Source organism: Pinus tabuliformis, chromosome J (genome assembly GCF_031772625.1).
Source record: "Pinus tabuliformis cultivar Carrire ecotype Pingquan chromosome J, CPIR1, whole genome shotgun sequence".
Classification (NCBI taxonomy): domain Eukaryota; kingdom Viridiplantae; phylum Streptophyta; class Pinopsida; order Pinales; family Pinaceae; genus Pinus; species Pinus tabuliformis.
In genome coordinates, this window is record NC_142295.1 from 1,333,698,689 (window position 1) to 1,333,721,054 (window position 22,366).

Genomic DNA, 22,366 nt, shown 5'->3' on the forward strand with positions numbered 1-22,366 from the left:
ACCAAACATGGCATACCAAAGGATACCGAATTGGGTGTAAACAAGGACACAAAAATGGACACCAAACTAGATACAAAAAAGGACAAACAACTACACATAAAACAGGATGAAAAAGATGGTTCCAAGTTAGGTGCTAAAAATAAGAAAAAAAGGATGCAAATTTAGATGCCAAATGAGTATGCAATGAATGGTGTAAAATTTGGATGAAAAATTCACCACAAAAATGGATATAAGAAAAGACAAAAGATGAAAAATGGGGATAAGAAAAGGGTCAAACCAATGAAACCATATTGGATGCTAAAAATAATGCATAACTAGATGCAAATTTAGACTCAAAATGAGATGCTAATGTGGAAACAAAATGAGGCAGAAAAAATGATGCAATTTTGGATGCCGAAAAGAATGAAATATTAGACAACAAAAATGATGCAAAAATGGATGTAAAAACTGGTGAAAAATTGCACATAAGTAGACATAGAAAGTGGTGCAAAAATGGGCATACAAATGGTTCAAAATAGGATTAAAATTGAGATGCAATGTTGCATGAAAAATGAGGCGCAAAAAGTGATGCAAAACTTGGGGCAAAAAAAAAATGCAGAAGTAGACATAAAAAATGGCTCAAAATTGAATGTAACATTAGAAACAAAATGGGATGCAAAGGTGGATTCAACACATGGCTCAACATAGGATGTAAATCTAGATGAAAACTTGGATGCTCAAAATGATGCAAATTTTGATGTGAGAAATGGTGTTAAAAATGATGCAAGGTACAAAAAAGGGAGACAAATAAAATGAAAAAGTGGATGTAAAAAGTGGTGCAAAACAAGGAGAAAAATGGGCACAAAAATGGATGAAATCTTTTGTGCTAAATTTTATTCAATATATGGTGCAAAATTGTATGCAAAAAAAGGTAAAAATTTAGAAGAAAAATTTGGTGTAAGACTAGATGCAAAAACTGGCACAAACTAGATGTAAAAAATGGTGCTAAATTGAATGCAAAAGATGATGTAAAACCCGACGCAAATTATTGCACAAAACTAGAAGAAAAGAATGGCACAAAATTGGAAGAAAAAAATGATGCAAAAACATATGCAAAAATTGGCACAAAACTAGAAGCAAAACCTATCGTAAAACTAGATGTAAATCCTGGTGCAAAATTGGAAGCAAAAGTTGTCGTAAAATAAGGTGCAAAACTAGACACAAAATCTTATGCAAAAAAGGATGCAAAATTTGGTGTAAAAAAGGATGAAAAATATGGCACAAAAAAGGACACTTTAAAAATTGTACAATAGAGTCAGATTTAGTGCCAGGATGCTCATCCCAATTGGAAAAATAAATGCACTAAAATCTAGCGCTAAATCTAGTGGAAATTGCATGTTTTGTTGTAGTGATGGTCTTACCTGGAAGATGAAATTATTGGGTTACAAAAATATTTTAAGAGGTTATTTCCACAAAAATTAAAGAAATCTTGAGATTTACTGAGTAAGCATGGTATGTAGTATTTTGGTTAAGTCTATTTGGTGGTAACAATCAAAATATGTAATGGTCATGGTGTAACACTTTTGAGGGATAGTTTTTAGAACTTGGTTCAAACCCCTAGAATTTGGTAGTCAAGGTAATTATTTTTTCTTTCATAAGTTATGATAAGAATTATGTAAATTATTTCCTCCTTGAAAGTTTCATAGAAACCTCGGCCTTGAACCTAGGACTGAAAGATCCCATTGAAGTGGAATTGTATTCAGGGTGGGTCCCACTTGGAGGATTATTGGCACGAGGCGAGATAACCCATGGAAGTTGAATTGCATCCAAGGTGGGGCCCACTTGGATGTAGGGAAAATTTTATGGGATAATATTGGCAGGTAGGCTAATATTCCATGCTTTTTCCAAAAAACAATATTCACCAATTTCCATTTTTTTAAAATGAATTCTCCTAAATTTTATAGTATACAATTATTTTACCTTAAAAATTTCCAATATTATATATTGTCTAATATAAAATAATTATAAATCTAAACATTTTAACAAAATTATCATCAAATATTTTAAAATTTGGATATTAGGGACTAGTAAGATTCGCCAAGGTTGCTAAACTTTAAGATAAACTTCCATAAATTTTCCCTACTTGGGGGATAATTGGTGTGAGGCTAGATAACCCATGGAAGTGGAATTTCATATGGAGTGGGGCATACTTAGAGTATTCTTGGTTCCAGGTGGGATAACCCATGGAAGTGGTATTACATTTTGGGTGGGGCGTGTTAGTTCCAGTCTTCGCATCCTGTCACCAGGGATAAAAAATGGCTCTTACTATGTCTAGTTTTCATATATGTTTTGCACATGATATTTAGTTCAAATCATATTATAAGCATATTCATCATAATAATATCGGAAAAATCTTTCCAACGGTATATCACACTCCCAAAACCGGCTTCCAGATCAGAAGATATGATCGAAATGAATGATTGATTCTTGGTTAATTGTTATGGAACCAGCTCACAAAAAGATAGAAAAGAGAGATCAACGCCTTAGAATTCAGCCTCTTCGAGGGGGTAACCTCCATTACATTACACAAATGAACAATTCTTGGATGATTCAAATGACAAAACCTCCTTTCAATATATAAGAGTCTAAGGAGTCATAATATAACCCAGCCGACCTAACAATAATAATATAAAGCCACAAAAATAACAATAGAGGGATTCTATGGGGCACAGTAATAAAAATATGGGGACAATAGGGGCACAACAATATTAATAAGGGATACAACTACAATAGTAATGGGGTAATCACTAGTATTATAGGGTCCTATCATGCCCCTCTCCTTCAAAAAAAGTGTTGTCCTCAACGCTTGAGTAGTTCTGGATGCTTCTGTATAAAATTCTCATCCTCCCATGTGGAATCTTCAGCGGATAAGTTCTTCCACTTGATGAGATACTCTGAGATTGATCGATTTCGTAGCTGTCAAGTTCTTGTTTCTGTGACTTCTTCCAGTTCCAATATAATTTTTCTTTCCTCATCAAGTTCTGGCAATATTTTTTGCACTGGGAGCTTGTCGCCTATAACTTCTTTAAACATGAAACATGGAAAACTGGGTGCACTCGAGACGCTGCAAGAAGCTCCAATTGGTATGCCAGAGTACCAATCTTTTGCAACACCTTGTACGGACCATAATACCTCGGTGATAATTTATTATCCTTCTTAGCTTGCTTGAGGGACATTTGTTTATATGGTTGTAGCCGTAGGAATACCCTGTCAACCCGAGAAATCCTCGCAGATGATTTATGGATGTGGGGATTTTCCATTCCTTAATGGCTTTAATTTTGCTAGGGTCTACCTTAACTCCTTCATGAGATACAATATGACCCAAATATTCCACCTCTTGTACTCCAAATAAACATTTGGATCTTTTTGCATATAATTGTTTCTCCTCCAATAGTTGTAGCACCCTGTCAACATGTGCAACATGATCCTTCCAAGACTTGTTGTAGATTAGTATATCATCAAAAATACTAACACAAATTTTCTAAGGAAGGGTTTGAAAATGGAATTCATCAAACCTTGAAATGTAGAAGGTGCATTGGTAAGGCCAAAAGGCATGACCAAAAATTCATAATGACCCTCATGAATTCTAAATGTTGTTTTTGGAATGTCTTCAGTCTTCATTCTGATTTGATGATATCCCGAACGAAGATCCAACTTGGTGAAGTAAATTGATCCATGCAATTCATCCAATAATTCATCAATGACAGGAATGGGAAACTTATCTTTCATAGTGAGCTTGTTGAGCTCCCTATAATCCGGACACATGCGCCATGATCCATCCTTCTTGTGCACCAATACTACTGGAGCAGAGAAAGAACTTTGACTAGGTTGAAGTATACCAGCCTCTAGCATTTCTGCAACCATATGTTCAATTTCACTCTTTTGGGCATAGGGATATCTATACGGCCTGATGTTTGGAGGAATACTTCCTAGAATCATATGAATAGCGTGATCATGACCATGAATAGGTGGGAGACCTTTAGGAGTCACAAATACCTTGGAATGATTGTCCAAGACTTTTTGGAGATCTGGAGAAATAGATGATTCCGATGTGGAAACATCTAGCGAACATAATTGTGCAATTACACCTCTTTGCTCCTTTTTTAGAAGCTTTGTCATACCATTAGAGCTGATTATCTTTCCCGGTTTCCTTGCAATACCCCTTAATTCAACTTCCTTTCCTTCAGCAGAAAATTTCATAAAAATTTCTTCAAAATTAAAAGCTATTGTACCCAAGCATTGTAGTCATTGGGAGATGGTTGAGCTCAAATTCCTTAGTATAGGGATGAGCTAATTGTATATATTTTATGAATTTCAGAGTGTAAAGGGTTCAAATTTTTTAGCAGAGGAAAGCGGCTATAGTACTATGTAAAGCTTAAACTTTTCTAAATATTATTCCATTGGAGTAGTCTCTGTCCTTTAAACTTAGGATCCATCACGGTGTTTAATGTGTTTGTTTTTCACGTAAATTCACTTACATACTTTGTTTTTTCTGCTAATTCTTGTTACAACATTATCTAAGGGAAGTGTTAGGAATCCATCCATGCACGATGCTCCTTTTGCAATGATTTTGTTGTTAAATGTAGTGGTTATCTTTGTAGAATCCATCCTTTGTTAGATGCTCTGTTGAGTAACTCGGTGTTTCTTTTTCTTCTAACGCTACCACTGTAGATCCATCCCTTGATTGATGCCTGCAGTGCAATAGGCTTTCTCCTCTTTCCTTCTCTCATTTACATCTTTTATCTGGCTGAACATTGCACTTACTTTGCCCCAAGTTTGCTGGCAGAAACTAGCCTTGATTCCATAGCCCAATGGTCCCTTCTCTTGTTGTTTTCGACCCTCAACTTTCAATCAAATCCCTGTACTTCATAACTAGCCTAAGATTCATTTATTTCAGCCACCCTCAGTTGGCAAAGAGAGAGCCCTCTTTGGTTTGGTAGGGCTAGATGCCAGATCAAAAGCTTGGTCTGTTGTTACCTTAGAATTGCCTCTTCTCAGCCTTGAGGTTCATTCTAAGAGCTAAAATATTGGCTTCGTTGCCGGGGAATGAGGTGATAGATCTTCTCCAGGAAAGACCGTTCAAGTTGCAAATCTTATTGCTAATGGTGGCCAACAGTCAGACACATATGAAGGCTAAAATCATTCACCTAGTGACTCCATTGTTCAAGATCCCGAGCTTCAAAGTTTAGAGCGACTTCACTGCCAAAGAATCCAGATTTCAGAGCATTGATGGTAATCACCAATGACAGGGTATGTGGAAAATCCTTTATATGGGGAAATATTACTAACTTTAAGGAATGAGTTAGCGAAATTTCAGATTGATCAGAGTTTCTCAACATCAGTATTTCGTTGTTTGAAATCTAGCCGAATCACACCTGAAGGTAAAAATTGTTTTCTTGATTTAGTTGCTGAAATATTAGAAAATGAAATTTAACTATTGGATGTTCAAATTGAATCATATGATTTCCAAGGTCCTAAACAGTTCTTGGAAACTCTCTCTCCTTGAAAACAAGAAACAACAGGGCTACCCGTAGATGTTTGCATTGACAGTTTGCAGCTGGAAGCATATGTCGAGGAGTTGGTGCAGCAGACATGGTCTGGTTTCTATGATCCTGTTGTTGCATATATGGTGTATTTTTTCAGTTTGAATGACAAACCAGATTGTCTTTTACACAATCAAACTCATTTTGTGCATGTATGGCTGTCAGAATTTCCAATAGTGTCCTACTTCAAGCACTCCCTAGCATCATCGTTGCCACGGTTGCTTGATTGGTTAATTTCGCATTACAACATCACTTGATCTAGTGTTTTGCAGCAAAGTAGGGTAGGTTTGTACATAAATAAGCTGCCCAAAGCAGCATTTCAATTTTCAACATTTGTTTTAGTTTCCTAATGTACAGGTTGCAGTATGTGTGTTTGTTTTGGTTGGTATAAGTTGTTCAGGTTTGCAGTTGTTTGTGACCATATTTCCCAATGGATGAGGCACTTGGTCTATGGTGTTCTTGACACCTCCAAGGAGCTACCATCCCCAATAAGGCCAATGTTAGTTCCAGTCTTCGCAGCCTGTCACCAGGGATCAAAATGGGCTCTTACTATGTCTGGTTTTCAGAGATGTTTTGCACATGATCTTCAGTGAAAATCATATCCTAAGCATGTTCATCATAAGCAGCTCGGAAAAATATTTCCAATGGTATATCACACTCCCAAAACCGGCTCCCAAATTAGAATATATGATCGAAATGAATGATTGATTCTTGGTTATGCATGTTTTGAGGTCATTTGCTACACACAGGGACAAGTTTACTACAAAATCAGTTTCTGAAGTAATGGACATGAATTTTACAAAATTTAAAGAGGTTTTTGTTAAGCAGTTGTCTATAATGCGACTTTTTGGAAGCCTTTCCAGTGGTTTTTTCCGGTCAAAATCCGGCAACAATTTATTGGAATCGCAAGTTTGATAGCTAGTTTCTGCACAATCAAAGTGTCCCAGGGGTTTTCCAGGGTGCTGAATCCAAATATGCAGTTAAAAAACCATTTTAACTGCAACAAATCAAGATTTAACCTCAATTTCTTCCACCAGATTCCGTCACCGAAATCTCCAAAAAGTCGCATTATAGACAACTCCTTTTGTTAATCACATACCAAAACAAAACCTCCTTTAGTTTATGCACAGGTGTTACTATGTGGGAGATATGCAATGATATTTGAAGCCTACATTAAAACAAAACAAATTTTGCATTTGTTTTACTGTTTTAGTCATTGTAGTGCGGCATCATTGTACAACAGATGGAACGTAATTTTGAGAAACTCAAGGAGGTTTTTTTCAAACACAAGCCATATAACGAAAACCTATTTCAGTTTATTCACAGGTGTCGTGAATTGGAATATTTGACTAGATCTTTACAACCTAGTTTTGTAGATTTAAATATTTAATGATTTCCTGTTTTAGAGATTATTTTGTGGCACAGATTCCGAGCAACTGGAAATTCATTTCCAAAATGTGAGAGAGTTTTTCTCAAACATGAGCTTATCTACAAACACCTCTTTCAGTTTGGTAACAAGTGTTATGGTTCAAGAGATACGAGTTCATCTTTGACCCCTATTTTCATAAATTCGGTCCAAATTTAATGTAATTGTTTCTATCTTTAGGGAGATGGTTGAGCTCAACTCCCTTAGTATAGGGATGAGCTAATTGTATATATTTTATGAATGTCAGAGTGTAAAGGGTTCAAATTTTTCAGCAGAGGAAAGCTTCTATTGTACTGTGTAAAGCTTAAACTTTTCTTAATATTATTCCATTGGAGTAGTCTCTGCCCTTTAAACTTAGGATCCATCACGGTGTTTAATGTGTTTGTTTTTCTTGTAAATTAACTTACATACTTTGTTTTTTCTACTAATTCTTGTTACAACATTATCTGAGGGAAGTGTTAGGAATCCATCCATGCATAATGCTCCTTTTGCAATGATTTTGTTGTTAAATGTAGTGGTTATCTTTGCGGAATCCATCCTCTGTGAGATGCTCTGTTGAGTAATCCGGTGTTTCTTTTTCTTCTAACGCTGCCATTGTAGATCCATCCCTTGATTGATGTCTGCAGTGCAGTGGGATTTCTCCTATTTCTTTCTCTCATTCACATCTTTTATCTGGCTGAACATTGCACTTACTTTGCCCCAAGTTTGCCGGTAGAAACTAGCCTCGATTCCATAGCCCAATGGTCCCTTCTCTTGTTGTTTTCAACCCTCAACTTTCAATTAAATCCCTATACTTCATAGCTAGCCTATGATTCATTTATTTCAGCCACCCTCAGTTGGCAAAGAGAGAGCCCTCTCTGGTTTAGCAGGGCTAGATGCCAGATCAAAAGCTTGGTCTGTGGTTACCTCAGAATTGCCTCTTCTCAGCTTTGAGGTTCATTCTGAGAGCTAACAAGGCGCACTTAGAGGATTTTTGGCACAAGGACCTATAACCCATGGAAGTCAAATTACATTTAGGGTGGGTACCACTTGGAGGATTATCTAGGCATGAGGCCAAATAACCCATGGAAGTAGAATTGCATTCAGGGTGGGGCCTACTTGGAGGATTATAAGCAAGAAGCCAAATAACCCATGGAAGTAGATTTTGATTAGGGGTGGGGCCCACTAGGAGGATTATAATCATGAGGTTAGATAGGGGAATGGGGGTTGTGCGATTATTTATTTTTGTGTGTGCCCTTTTTTTCATTCGCCTGGATATAATGAGAAATAGTGCAAATACATGGCGAGGTAGGCCTTGTGGGTCCTAATGGTGTAAGATGAGGTGACAAGCATCGCAACGACCTAATGTGGCCATGTGGGTGTCACACTAGACCATGGGAAATGCAGTAAATCCACATCAGTCATAAATGGGTGTGGCATGGTAGTGCCTTGCTAATGTAGCAAGGTTTAATTGGATAAAATTATAATGACCATAAATTTCAATTTGTGAGTTGGATTGAGATCAAATTTATATCTCTATAAATCTCTTAATGAGTCGAATGCAATGGTGGTAATGGTTTTTGGTTTTTGGAAAGTTGGAAAAGGAGGATTTTGGTAACTTCATCTTCATAATAAACCTTAGATATTGGGTTAATTTTAAATTAACACCTCCCATGTCTTGAGAATAACCCAAGGGGGTGGGAGGGATTGTTACATAAATTGTGACATCTATATATAACAAAAAAGTATAATAGTGACCAATAACAGTAATCAATAACAATAATCAAGTAACAAAAAACAAAAAGTATCAATCTATAACTTTGATTTAATCAACAGACTGTAACAGTAACAAACCACAACAATTTGTAGCAGCAATAAATAACAATTGTAAAAGTACAATTCAACAAATTGTTATGATGGTATGGTTGAGTAACAAGGAACTATATTCAAGAATTCTTGCAAAATATCATGAGTAATAAAAATATGCTAATTAATCACACAAAAAATTAGTAATAATAAATAACTTCAATTCCAAAAATCTAATTCATAACCCACAAGCTAATGAAATAAACAACTATGCTACTTTATACAGTCACAAATCCCTGCTAAAGAGGATGGTCCTTCCTCTTTACTTGTGAGCTGGAGGAAAACTCACATCATACATATTACATGCTAATTCTTAAAATGGACAACAATCTTTCCAATTCTTGCATTAATGATTACAAAAAAACATAGACACATAATCTGAGAGAAAATAATATCATCTTCCTTCTTAGGCTAGGGAGATCCCCTTTTATAGTTCTCCCTTACATCCAATCCTAAATATAAATCAAAACAGGAACAAACTTGAGAAAATTTCAATTCTCAAGTTGTCCCAATAAAATTAACTAAGATTTATTTAATAACAACTTACAACAAATTGAATACAAATAAATTTATTTCCAAAACAAATGTTGAATTAGCAAATGACTAAAGAGATGAGTATCATAACCACCATCCCCAAATTGGCTACATTGTTTAGGAGAATTAAATCCATGTTGCCATAACAAACCATGTTGACAGTGTGAGGTAAAATTTTACATAACAAAATGGAAAACAACATTGATATTTTGATAATAATAACATGGTGTGATAATGGCATTTGGTTATGTTGGATGAACAACAAATTTTAGTAGCAACATAACAAGGTTCTAGAGTAACGACATCATGTCAACTTGTAGTGACAACGTCGTGATAGTTTGGCGTAACAACATCTTAAAAATGATGCAGTAACAACATCCTGAGCCATCCAAGTTATCTTGTAGACATTTTCCTCAATTTATTGTTAATAATAACACCCAAAACAACTATTCTCTTTTAAAATGAAAGAAAAGCATAATGGATTAAAGTGATATAAAGATTTGGAATACTTGAATCAAAATATAGGATATTTTATAGAAAGGATATGGTTATCAAGTGGAACCACGTGATCCTAAATCATAGGAACCAAGTGAAACCACCTTATATATTCCTTCATCCCAAGTCATTGAAGACCAAATCCAACAATCTTCATCTCCAATATAAGGGATAATGCCACAAAGTGATGGAGAAATAAAGTGAGGATAGAAAAGGGGGTTTCCTCAACAAAAGAATGCTTAAAAATATGTATGACAGAATTGAATCTAACAAAATTTTGATAGAGTGAGGATGAAATCAAATTCTCTTAGGTTAGGCATACCCAATGCATTATTTTCAACCAAAAATGAATAGTTGGGAAGTTGAGGGATGGGCTGCAAAGTGTGGCTTTCTATCTAACCCATAAACCCCACCCAAAAAGATGCAAATTTTATAGTTTTTCCATGTTTTATAATGGCATATGTGGGGTGTAGAGACATAAAATCATGGGGTGTGTGACATGTATTTTAGGTATGTTATATATATATGCAATATTTCAGAAGAAGTACATGTGTATGGAAATAAAAAACTGACTTTCTGAAATCTTTCCAAGGGACATAAAGTCTATCAAGAGGGAATGGAATGTCATGCAAGCCATATACATTATCTCAATATGGGTGGTGGTGAAAATTATATAACAATTGGTGAGTCCAAAAGGTAGTACTACGAATGCCAAGTGCCAAAATTTTGTCTTAAAGGTTGTCTTTGGGATATCCTCTTCCTTGATTCTCAACCAATGATATATAGATCATAGATCTATTTTAGCAAATATGGTCACTCCCCTAATTTGCCCAAACAAATCATCTATCCTTAGAAAATTATATTTATTTTTTATCATTACCTTGTAACCTAACAATAATCTATGCATAACCTCCATGTACCATCCTTCTTTTAAAAAAGTTTAAAGGAAGTCCCCACAAAGATATGCTAGGTCATATGAACCCCAAATCTAATAACTCCTTTAAATAAATCTATAATTTCTTTAGTTCAGGTTTCAACCTTCAATATGGAGTTTTTTTTATAGGTTCAATACAAGGCTTAATATTGATTGTGAAATCAATCTCCCTCTTAGGAGGTATTCCAAGTAACTCTTCTAGAAACACACCCTTGAATTCAACAAGAATTGGATACATATCTAGATTTGTTATGTCCTCTTTTTCATTTAAAAATGTAATTACATATAACTAGCACCTTTCCTCCTACATCTCATTAATTTCAAAGATAAGATGAACCTTAGAGACACCTCTATGTTCTTCCCCATCAAGGATTTCATATGATTGTCATTGTTAGTGAAATGTAATACCTTATCCTTAGTGTCTAAAAGTGCCTCATGTTTCTCTAACTAGTACATTCCTATGAAAATGTCATAGTATCCTACGACTATAGTATATAATGATTTCTCAGTCTTACACACACTTAGTTCGATCTCACAATCTCTTACTAACTTATCTACATTCGTCTTCATCGCATTATCCATTTCTACATGCCTAAAATCATGTTGTGCAATTATTTTGTGTTTTATTTTTGATAATGTATTATAAAAAATAAAGGATTTAGTAGTTCCTAGATATATTAAATCAACAAAAAATATACCATTGATATTATCTATCTAGTGGACTAGTGCTTCAAGCCTCACAATTTTTAATGGCCACATGGATCTTATGAGCATTTCCCAGGTCTCCCATTATGGCATGCTATTGTGCTAGGTTGGAATTACCTTACCAATGAGGGTAATCCTTCTAATGGTGTGGACCTCCACAAGACCAAAACCTCCTCTTAGGATCCAAGTTCCCACTATTAGTTGAACTAAATGTTGACCTAGAACTCTGTTGGTATGAACTAGATTTCCATGCTAAATTTTGCTAGGGTGTAGCATGGCCTTGTTGTGTGTGGTGATTCTATGATATCATATGTGAATTTCATGCTAATAACCACGAATTCTATCTTATAGGATAATATGATGGCATCTAGCTCCTTTTTAGTTGTCTTTGAGGATTGTAGACTACTTCTTTCTGATGGTGCCTACACTTTAATTTTTTCCCACTAGGTGATCCCAACCTAATAGGCCTTGGTGACCTACTTAGTCCAATGCTCAAAATATCCTATTAAAAAATGATGGCTCACTGAACTGCCTCATGTAAGGTATAAGACATGAAAATTCTTCCCTTGGCTCAGATGTTTTAACTCAGTCCATAAAAAAACTTATTCACCCTTAACTTTTCAGTGTTTAAGTGTAGATCATGTCTAAGCAACTCCATGAATTGGGATTCATACTTGGGTACAAGTTGATTGAATTATTTTAAGGCATTGAACTCATTCAATTTCCTTTTGATTAATTCTTGTAATAGGTCATGTTCTCTAAAATTTCCTTAATCAATTCCCATGTTACCTTTGAAATATCCACCACAAGTTTTGGTAGTAGTTTCTTCCACCAAAATAAATGTGCTTTCATTTAATTGGTACACATCCATTCTTACACTCAATTTTGAGGTGTCATCCCTCAAACTGAAACACATCTCCATGTTCTCTAACCACACCTTTGTGGATTTTCCATCTATGGACCCAAAAAATTGTGGAAATTTAATTTTTTCAAGCTCTCCATGCATATTGTTTCATGTTGATTTTTGCACCCATTTAATTGGAATGGTAGCTTCACCTTGTTATCATTCCAATTGATCCATCAAAGCCTCAAACATAGTTTAAAAATATCTCATTAAAGTCAACACTTCATCAATAGGAATTTATTCCCATCCTGTAATATGTTCCTTGTTAATTGGTGGGGTAACAAGAATTGGCTATGAAGGTGGTACCATGGCTCACCCTCTTGTGTGCCCAATCCTTCAAAATCCTTCTAGCCATAATACCTATTTCAATCAACATCATGTTTGTTAGTTCAATATGGTGATAGAAAAAATAGGTATTCATTATGGAATTGATAATGCTTCCTAGGTCTAGTGTGTGAACACGAAACTTTCATACCAACAAGTAGAACCTTTAACTACATAACTAAACCACTATCTTCTTCATTATTAACTCCTTTATTCGTATTCTTGTTTATGTGTGTGTTTAGTTAAAATAAATCCTAATACAATAAGCATCATGTATACTTTTACTAGAGATATGATACTTCACTCATAATTTACTAATTAAATATTTATCAATGTCATTTTAGTAAGACAACCATATTTTTTGTTTATTTGAGCCAATATAGTATCTTAATAAGTCTATATTGAGCTTTATGGACTCATTTAACCCTCCAAACTTTCATCGTCTACCAACATGTTATGCTTACCTAACCCTAATTGTAGAAATTATATATTTTCATCAAGATAATATATATGCCCACCCAGTTACATAAATAAGCAACCGATCAAAAGGCTTGTTCTACAATGTTCGATAAATTCCAAATTAGTGTATTAGTTAGCCAAAGTAGCTAATCATCAATAGATAAATCATAAAAAATATCTAAACATCCATCCACGGTGTGTTAAAATTTGAACCCTTGTTTGGTTTAAACTTCATAAAACATTTTAAGCTAGTAATAAAGTTTAGCCAGATGATTCAACGATTAATTGTTTATAATTACTAGAATGTGTGTATGTGTGTATGTGTGTATGTGTGTGCATGTGCGCATGCATGTGCATCCTAGTCCTTAGGATTTTTTATTACTCATAATAGTCTCTGATAGCTCTAATGGCAAGGATACTTATTTATTAAAGTTATTTAGTTATAAATTAGCACATACAATTATTGTCAGCCTAATTTTTTAAAATATACATACAACACTTTTAACATTTTAAATAATTTTTGAATTTAAGCTTCTGTGATCCATAAGCTTATGGATCACAGAAGCTTAAATTCAACAATTGAATCCCTGCACGAAAGAGCCATCCCATCCAAGGTTCATCATTTTGAATGAGCACACTTGCAGGTTTCAAAGTTGACATCAAATCTGGCCTTTCTCAAGAGATGCAAAGATTCCTCCATCATCCCGGTTTTTGCCCAGATTTATCATGTCAAAATAGTTGTTTCCTATTCAAATATAGCCATTGGAATATCTTCTCTCCCGATTTAAATTGTAGCCATGATCTGGTTCTTCAACTTGTCCTGACGATGAACCACACTCATTGGTTCAAAACGTGTCGACAAAAATACTATAATGTGATCTCTGGTGAAAAATCTTCTCATTAAACTTATGGATCACAGAAGCTTAAATTCAACAATTGAATCCCTGCACGGAAGAGCCATTGCATCCAAGGTTCATCATTTTGAACGGGCACGCTTGTAGGTTTCAAAGTTGAAATCAGATCTGGACTTTCTCAAGAGATGTAGAGATTCCTCCATCATCCCAGTTTTTGCCCAGATTTATCATGTCAAAATAGTTGTTTCCTAGTCAAATATATCTGTTGGAATATCTGCTCTCTCAATTTAAATTTTAGCCATGATCTGGTTCTTCAACTTGTCTTGACGATGAACCACACTCGTTGGTTCGAAACGCGTTGACAAAAATACTATAATGTGATCTCCGCCGAAAAATCTTCTCATTTTAAATAATTGTTAACTAGGTTACTTTACATAGGTGGTAAAAGTATCCATCTTAGAATAACATTCACCTTCCAACTTACACATTCAATTATCAAGTTTAGGTAGAATATTAATTTTATTTTAGGTCCACCTAGCTTAATCCATCATTGCTTATTTACTCATCATTCATGCCCACCCCCTCAAGCACATACAACTATTTTCAACCTCTTATTCTTTTTTTTAATATAACAATACTTTTAATATTATAAATAATTATTAACTAGGTTACTTTACATAGGTGTTAAAAGTATCAGTGCTGGAATAGTGGTTACCCTCCAAGTTACCTAATCAATTATAAATTATAGTTAGAATATTAAATTTATTTTTTATTCAATTATTAGTTTGTATGTGGAATATTAAATCTATTTTTGGTCCACCAAACGTAATCCATCATTGATTATTTATCCATAATTTGCATCATCCCACACCCCACCCCTACTTACGTGTAACTTTATGTATAAGGGAATTATTTCCTTCTTCCTTTTTTTCTTCCTTGTTAACTTGTAATGATTTACTATAAATATACTATAGACTTCTTATTTGGTATTCCTTTGATTGTTAACCCAACACATTCCATTTACTTACATTATTCTCCATCTTTCATCATGTATTAGTTGTAGTGTTTGTAATAAATTTCGATATACCATTAAGTATAGAAGTTACATATCACAATATACCACCTCACTTGATTGACACGTAAACCCTTTCAATTCATTTCCTCACAAGGAAAAATAAAATTCTAGCCACATAGCCACACGAGAGATCGATAAATTAGATTAAGTGTTTTCATGATTTCCGTTGAAGATGCACATAACACTAAGACATAAGCGAGTGAAATTATGTGTGATGCAACATCTAGATATTCTTCTAGCTGCACACAAATTTCTGGCCCTCAAGAAACTTTTTCTTTTGTCCCACCCATACATCATTCTACTCCAAGAAACTATGCACTTGGCTCAACAAGTGATTTTATATTTCAGGAAGATGTTACCTGACTGGCATATTGCGACTACGGATGCTGCAGGCCTCTCCGGGGTCTTGTTGCTCTATGGGACCTGAGATGGGTTTATATGAAGGCATATTCGTGTTTTGCAGGCATTTTACTAGCGGGGAAAATCAAAGGTCTTCTGGGGCGAATACACATTCTGAATATATATGCCCCATATAGGGACAGGAACATTTTCTGGGAGCATATGGTAGACTCAGGGATCTTGGTACTGGATTCCCTCATATTGCCAAGGTATTTAAAATGCACTATTGGGATGAATGAGATTTGGGGGGATCTGGAAAAGTGGATTCCATTGCTGAACAAATTAAGGATATCATTGCTGATTTCAATTTAGTGGATACCTATCCCACTTGGGATAATGGAAGGACTGGAGATGATCATGTCACCAAAAGACTAGATAGATTTCTTTTACATGAGCACTTGATTGAGAGACTGGGTACCATCCAATCTGGGATCATAAAAAACTTTATCTCAGACCACAGGCCCATTATACTACAATGGAAGCGGGGTGATCTCAGACAGGGGTTGTCGTTCAAGTTTAACCGGGTGTGGCTGGAGGACCTAGATTTTGACACATTGGTGAAGGATTTCTGGAAAAATTATAGGTCATATGACACCTCTCCTATGGTGAATGTGCTGGAGAAACTACGGGCCCTCAAGGTAGTGGTTAATAGATGGGATAGGAAGAAGAAATCCCAAATGAAAAAAGAACTAAAAGATATATCTGCCAAATTGGACAAACTGAGCCTCCAACTACAAATGGGCAATCCCTCAGAGACACTGCGGGCTGATATAAGTTCGCTGGAAAAAAAGGGAAAGAAAAAAAGACAAAATATTCTACACATACAGGAGGCAACATGGCGTCTAAAGAGTAGGGCTATATGGATCCAAGAGGGGGATCAGAATACCAAAATTTTTCCATAGATATGCCAACCATAGAAGAAAGATAAATACCATATGGGATATGATGGACTCAGAGGGGAACCAGATACACACTCTTCTGGATATACAGAGGGAGGCGGTCAAACATTTTGGTAAGGCATATAGTCGCAGGGAGGTGGTATGCGCTGAGGACCAGATTTGGGGAGTGGGATTATACCCCACCATGTTTGATGATGACTCAAATGAGGCACTTTATAAGAATGTCACGAAGGAGGAAATATTGGAAGTGCTCAAATCCTTCAATAGGGACAAGTGCCCAGGGCCGGATGGTTGGACAGTCGAGATCTTTACACATTACTATGACATATTCCAAGAGGACCTCCTGGCAATGGTGGAAGAATCAAGACTCAGGGGTTATATCCATCCACATATTAATTCTACTTACATCTCCCTCATTCCAAAAAGGAGATCCACTGGATCCTTCATGGATTATCGACCCATCTCTCTGTGTAATCTTATTTATAAGATTATATCCAAGACTATTGCGGGCAGAATTAAGCACACTCTATCTAAATATATATCTCCTGAACAATTTGGTTTTCTGCAGAATAGACAGATCCACGATGTTGTGGCTACTGCACAGGAGTGTCTCCATACTATTCACACAAAAAAGCTTAATGTTGTTGTTATGAAGGTGGACTTGCAGAAGGCATATGATTGCTTGGATTGGGGTTATCTGTGGATGGTCTTACATAAAATTGGCCTACAGGCCAGGAACATAGAATGGATCATGGCATGCATCTCAAATGTTAGATATGTAGTGATCATAAATGGATACCCCACTCGATTTTTTAGGGCAGGCCGAGGACTGAGACAAGGATGTTCCTTTCCCCATTGTTATTCATCTTGGCCATGGATGGACTCAGTCTACATATAAAAAGGGTTGTGGTGGAGGGAGAGTTCAAGGCTTTGGTTCTGGGTTGAAATATCAGAATATCACATAGTTTTTTTTTGGATGATGTGCTTATTATGGGCATGATCACTAGAATTACTTGGTTGGCATTATACCACATCTTTTACAAATTCGGAAATGCCACAGGACTTTTCATGAATCATCAAAAATATATTATTTTATATGGCAATAGCAATATGGAGGATATTGTATACATCCAAAGATTATTTGGGGTGGAGGCTGATAGTTTGGTGGGTGGTATGAAATATCTGGGGTTTCATATCAAGCCCAACAAATGTAGGATTAATGTTGGTTAGTGGATCGGTTCTACAATAATATTGTTGGGTGGGAGCACATATGTCTATCACTGGGTGGGCGCATTACTCTCACCCAATCGGTCATCACACAGTTGGCGGTATATTGGTCACATCTATATTGACTCCTGGGTGTTATCATCACAAAACTCAATAGAATCATGGAAAATTTCATTTGGTTTGGATCGAACACTGAACACAAATATCATCTGGCTAGTTTGGCATCCATCACTTTGCCAAAAAACCTGGGTGGTTGGGGGATTCTGGACTTGAGGCGTTTTGGATGGGCTTTGCTGCAAAAAACTCTGTGGAGAGGTATTTTTGGGGCAGGTATCTAAGCGGACATTATTAGACATAAATACCTCAAAGATAGAGATTTTACTGTCTGGATGTGTAGGGAGTTCATTGGTGTTCTTACGGGTTGGAAATATGGCTTAGTTGAATTAAAATACGACAAATATTTCTACACAAAATATGCTGGATCTTTGGATCCAAGCATAATATTCTGATTGGCCCAGATTGTATCTTGGGTATGGGATAGGATATTCACCCCTTGGATGGGCTCATTCATTGCATCAATGATATGGGCATCTTTTTTTGGAATCAAGCCATTAGGCAGTGGCATGGAGATATCCCTATCTGGAAGGGGGCGAGGGAGATGGGCCTAGAGGGTCTAGTGGCGTGGGAATGGGAGTAGATAAGGTCTAGAATGAGACTTATTAGTGTCTATAGTGAGGAGAAAGGATATCAGATTGGATGGCTAGGGAAATTGAAGGGAGGCGATGTAGAGGTGGTTGACTATTACAAATCTTTCTACTACAATGACTTACACAACATGAAGGTATGTTGGTTTTATAAATTTTGGAAAACTAGAATTCCTATTAAAATCATTTTATTTCTTTGGCTTGTTTGGAAAAACAAGAACTTGACCTGGGACAATCTACAAAAGAGAAATTGGCAGGGGCCTGGAGTATGTGTATTATGCAGGATGGCGACGGAAGACAACATCCATCTATTTCTTAAATTCCCCATCACAACGTAGATCTGGTGGAAGGTTGCTAGGCATATTGGTTTCCATATAAATCCATTTGATAATATCACTGACTGTCTGAACTGGTGGAGTCAACAACCCCCCAGTGGAGAAACATCCCTTTATCTTTTTTTTGGGAAATCTGGAGATGGCGTAATGGTATAATTTTTTATGGAAATATGGGAAATGGGACTCATGTGATAGATCGCATACTTGGTTGGTATACTTCTACACTAACCAACAATATTAGACCTACGAGGTCATCTAACATGAAGACTGGTCCGAGGAATGCATACCCTATTAGGTTTTTTGATGGAGTGGCTCAAGGGGGCATATGTGGTTGTGGTTTCTAGATCATTATATCAAAGGAACAAGAATTTTGGGTTCACTGGGGAGCTGGCAGAGGCACTAATATGAAGGCAGAGGCTATGGCATTGTGGGGACTACTTTGGTTCACTACTTTCCTAAACATCCCCACTATACACATTTACAGGGACTCACAGACTATCATCAACCATGTTCGGGGCTACTTAAAAATTAGACAACCACAACTACATGGATGGCTCAGGAAAATTGAGACCCTATGGGGGTCTTTCAGGGACCCAACTATTCATCATATAGGAAGGGAGTTTAATCAAAATGTTGACAAGATGTCTAAGCAAGGATTACTGGATACTCTCGATGAAATGCACATTGAGATAAGGATGGGTGGCACCATACTGGATGTTGGTGTTCTACCTCTCCTAGGATAGTTTCCTCTCGGCTGTGATATTTTAAGGTTGGACAGCTGGTGTTCTACCTCTCCCAGGATAGTTTCTTCTCGGCTGGGATTTTTGATGTTAGACATGCATTTATGTTTTAGCTAAATATGGTGCAATGATGGACTGATAAATTTGGTATTGTAGGACATGGAAGAATACTTGATGGATGTAATAGTTTTCTGTTGTTACTATACCTTTATATGATGTTTTAATTAGGTACAGATAGAACTATATGTTTTTTCTGATAGGGTGGACTATATGCTACTGGTTTCTATGTATATGCATTGTATATAACCTGGATATATGTAGTGTTTTTTTCTCTTTGATATATATATATATATATATAAAAGAAGAAAAAACGTTTTTTCCTTACTGAAAAAAGGAGATATTGGTCAACCAAGGGTAATTGTTAATTGATATCCAATTTCAATGAAATACCTCCTTCACCCAATCAGACATTAAATATGTAGTGAACTATTCACTTAATCATTAAAATAACAAATACTAACCACTTGTTGATGGAAGAGAAATTGTATACATGCATATATATATGGTTGCAATTTATTTTCCACATCCCCACTAAAAGAAATTAACAATTAACAAAGGACAATGATAATTGATATAGGTTGAGATGCAATACATAGTTGGATCCAAGGTTATGAATCATTAGTAATTGGATATTTTAATGACAACAACCTGCTACTAAGAGGATCGACATCTAAATAGTATGGGCATACCAACAATTTGCAGACTTGGACCCAACACAACCAGGATTGTATCCCATCTAATGTCTATGGATGACAAGCCTAATGTTAAGGTATCTATGGGTTAATGATAGTAGAACTGATGGTTGACTCAGGGAGGTCAATTGTCACCATAGTAACATTTTCAAAATATTGACCATAGATCGAATTGTGCAACTAAAATGGCATTGCCATGTATTTGGGCTCCCTTGACCTTATGAGGCTTGGCAAGAAAGTTGCACATAATATCATATTAGATAAGATTTATTTACTAGATTAACAATGGTTGGGCTCTATTGTTTAGTGTAACAAGGAGTTTAGGTAAGGAATGCACATTTATCGATTAATTATTGTTAGCCATGTATTTTAATTATGACATTCCAAAATACAAATATAAAATAATTATAATGAATACCAATCATAATATCTACCAATCACGATTTTGAGAGAAATTTTAGACCAATAATTATTTTTTTCGCATCACAAGAGATATTCCTTAACCTACATTTACATCCTTATTCACCCTTTCTTTACATGCGCATAACAAAAGTAATTCACCCATCGTACAAGTTATTATCTGTCAATGATTAAAATAATTATGGAAGAAGTTATGTGTGTGTGTGAACGATTATATAACTCAAGAAAATAGGTAAATTTGAAACTATGATTGTCAAATTTCCATGTATCCTTAACATAGTCCTCGTGAACCTGATGAAATTCCACGGCTTGAACAAACTTTACAAACTTAGTCATTGACCTACAACCTTTTTTTGGTACTCTTATTCCCTTTTGATAACCCAAGTTGCAATGGGTTTGTACGAAATATGGCTACAGTAGCAGCGTGAAGGTGAGATCTCAACTCAAGAGGCTCCCACTGATTATAAATTCACTTAAATCAAACTGACAACAAATATCTTAGTAGTCACAAACAAACAAGTATCATTAGGACATCCATCTAGCCATAGGGTGCAAAAAGTGAGCTTATCATAGAAGGCTCTCAATTTTATACAATGCTCTCCATTTTATACAAGCTTCTAGTAATACCACTTGTATCCTCATGCAAAAATAAGAATTTTCTTTAATTTAAATTTTCACTATCCACCCATCCAAGTGTCAGAAGTTTCCTAGGGCTCTCCTAAAATTATTCTTCTTATTTTCTAAAAAGGCTATAATTCTCACCCACACATTTTTCCCTATTTCCCTCTTAGTTGTATCTTGATGCCAATTTATATTATGTGCTTTTGTGGTTAAGAGTTTCATCAACTATGGTTAATAAGCAGTTATCAGAGTCTTATCCCCATTTACTCCCTACCCTTTCTCAAGTTAAGTATTAGTTGGAGATTGTTAATTTATGATTTAGTCACATAGATATTCTCTCATGAATTTATTTTTATCCATATTTAAATTAGTCATTTTTTTATTTTGTACTCACTTTTGCTTCTCATTGTTAATAGGTATCACCTATTTATTTGTCCCAATTTCCTGATTTAGAGCTCATTCCTCCCCCATATTTTAGGATATTTTGAATGTTCTAAGGGCGTACTTTATCACAATGAATTTTCTATGTATGAGAGAGATTATAGGGAATAATTTGTCTTTAAGCGTAGCTATAGAAGTATAAGCTTATTTACCCATCCCCAAATTTTAACCTTTTGAATTAAGATTTAATTCAACTATTCATTTTATTGGTCTCATTTCTTTTATTATTTTAATTCATTAGCATGACCATTAATTACCTTCAAGCTCCTAATGTTGAGGATGCCAAGTTGGTTTTTCCCTTCAATAAATTCTTCACGAAGTTCTAAGGGTTGCTTTATCTTCATACATTTGGGGCTAAAAGAGGGGAACATGGGCATGACAAGGGAGGCCACTGATAACTACTAGGTCATCCTTGTTGTGAGACTAATGGTGCTACAGATCAAGGATTCCTCCTTGATGCACACCCCTCAATAAGGCGTCGTGGATATCCAAATCCACAAGCCACCCTCACAACATCATGAACCTTAAGGCAATGGAATCCCAACACTCTCTAGCCCAAGTTAACATGGGAGTGCTAAGGGGTGGAAGTATAGACATCATCCCACCCCTCCCATGAAATTCTAATGTCGTCCATATAACCCCCATCAGTAATGTGTGAGTTGTGTATCCAAGAACCTAACTTGTGCTTGTA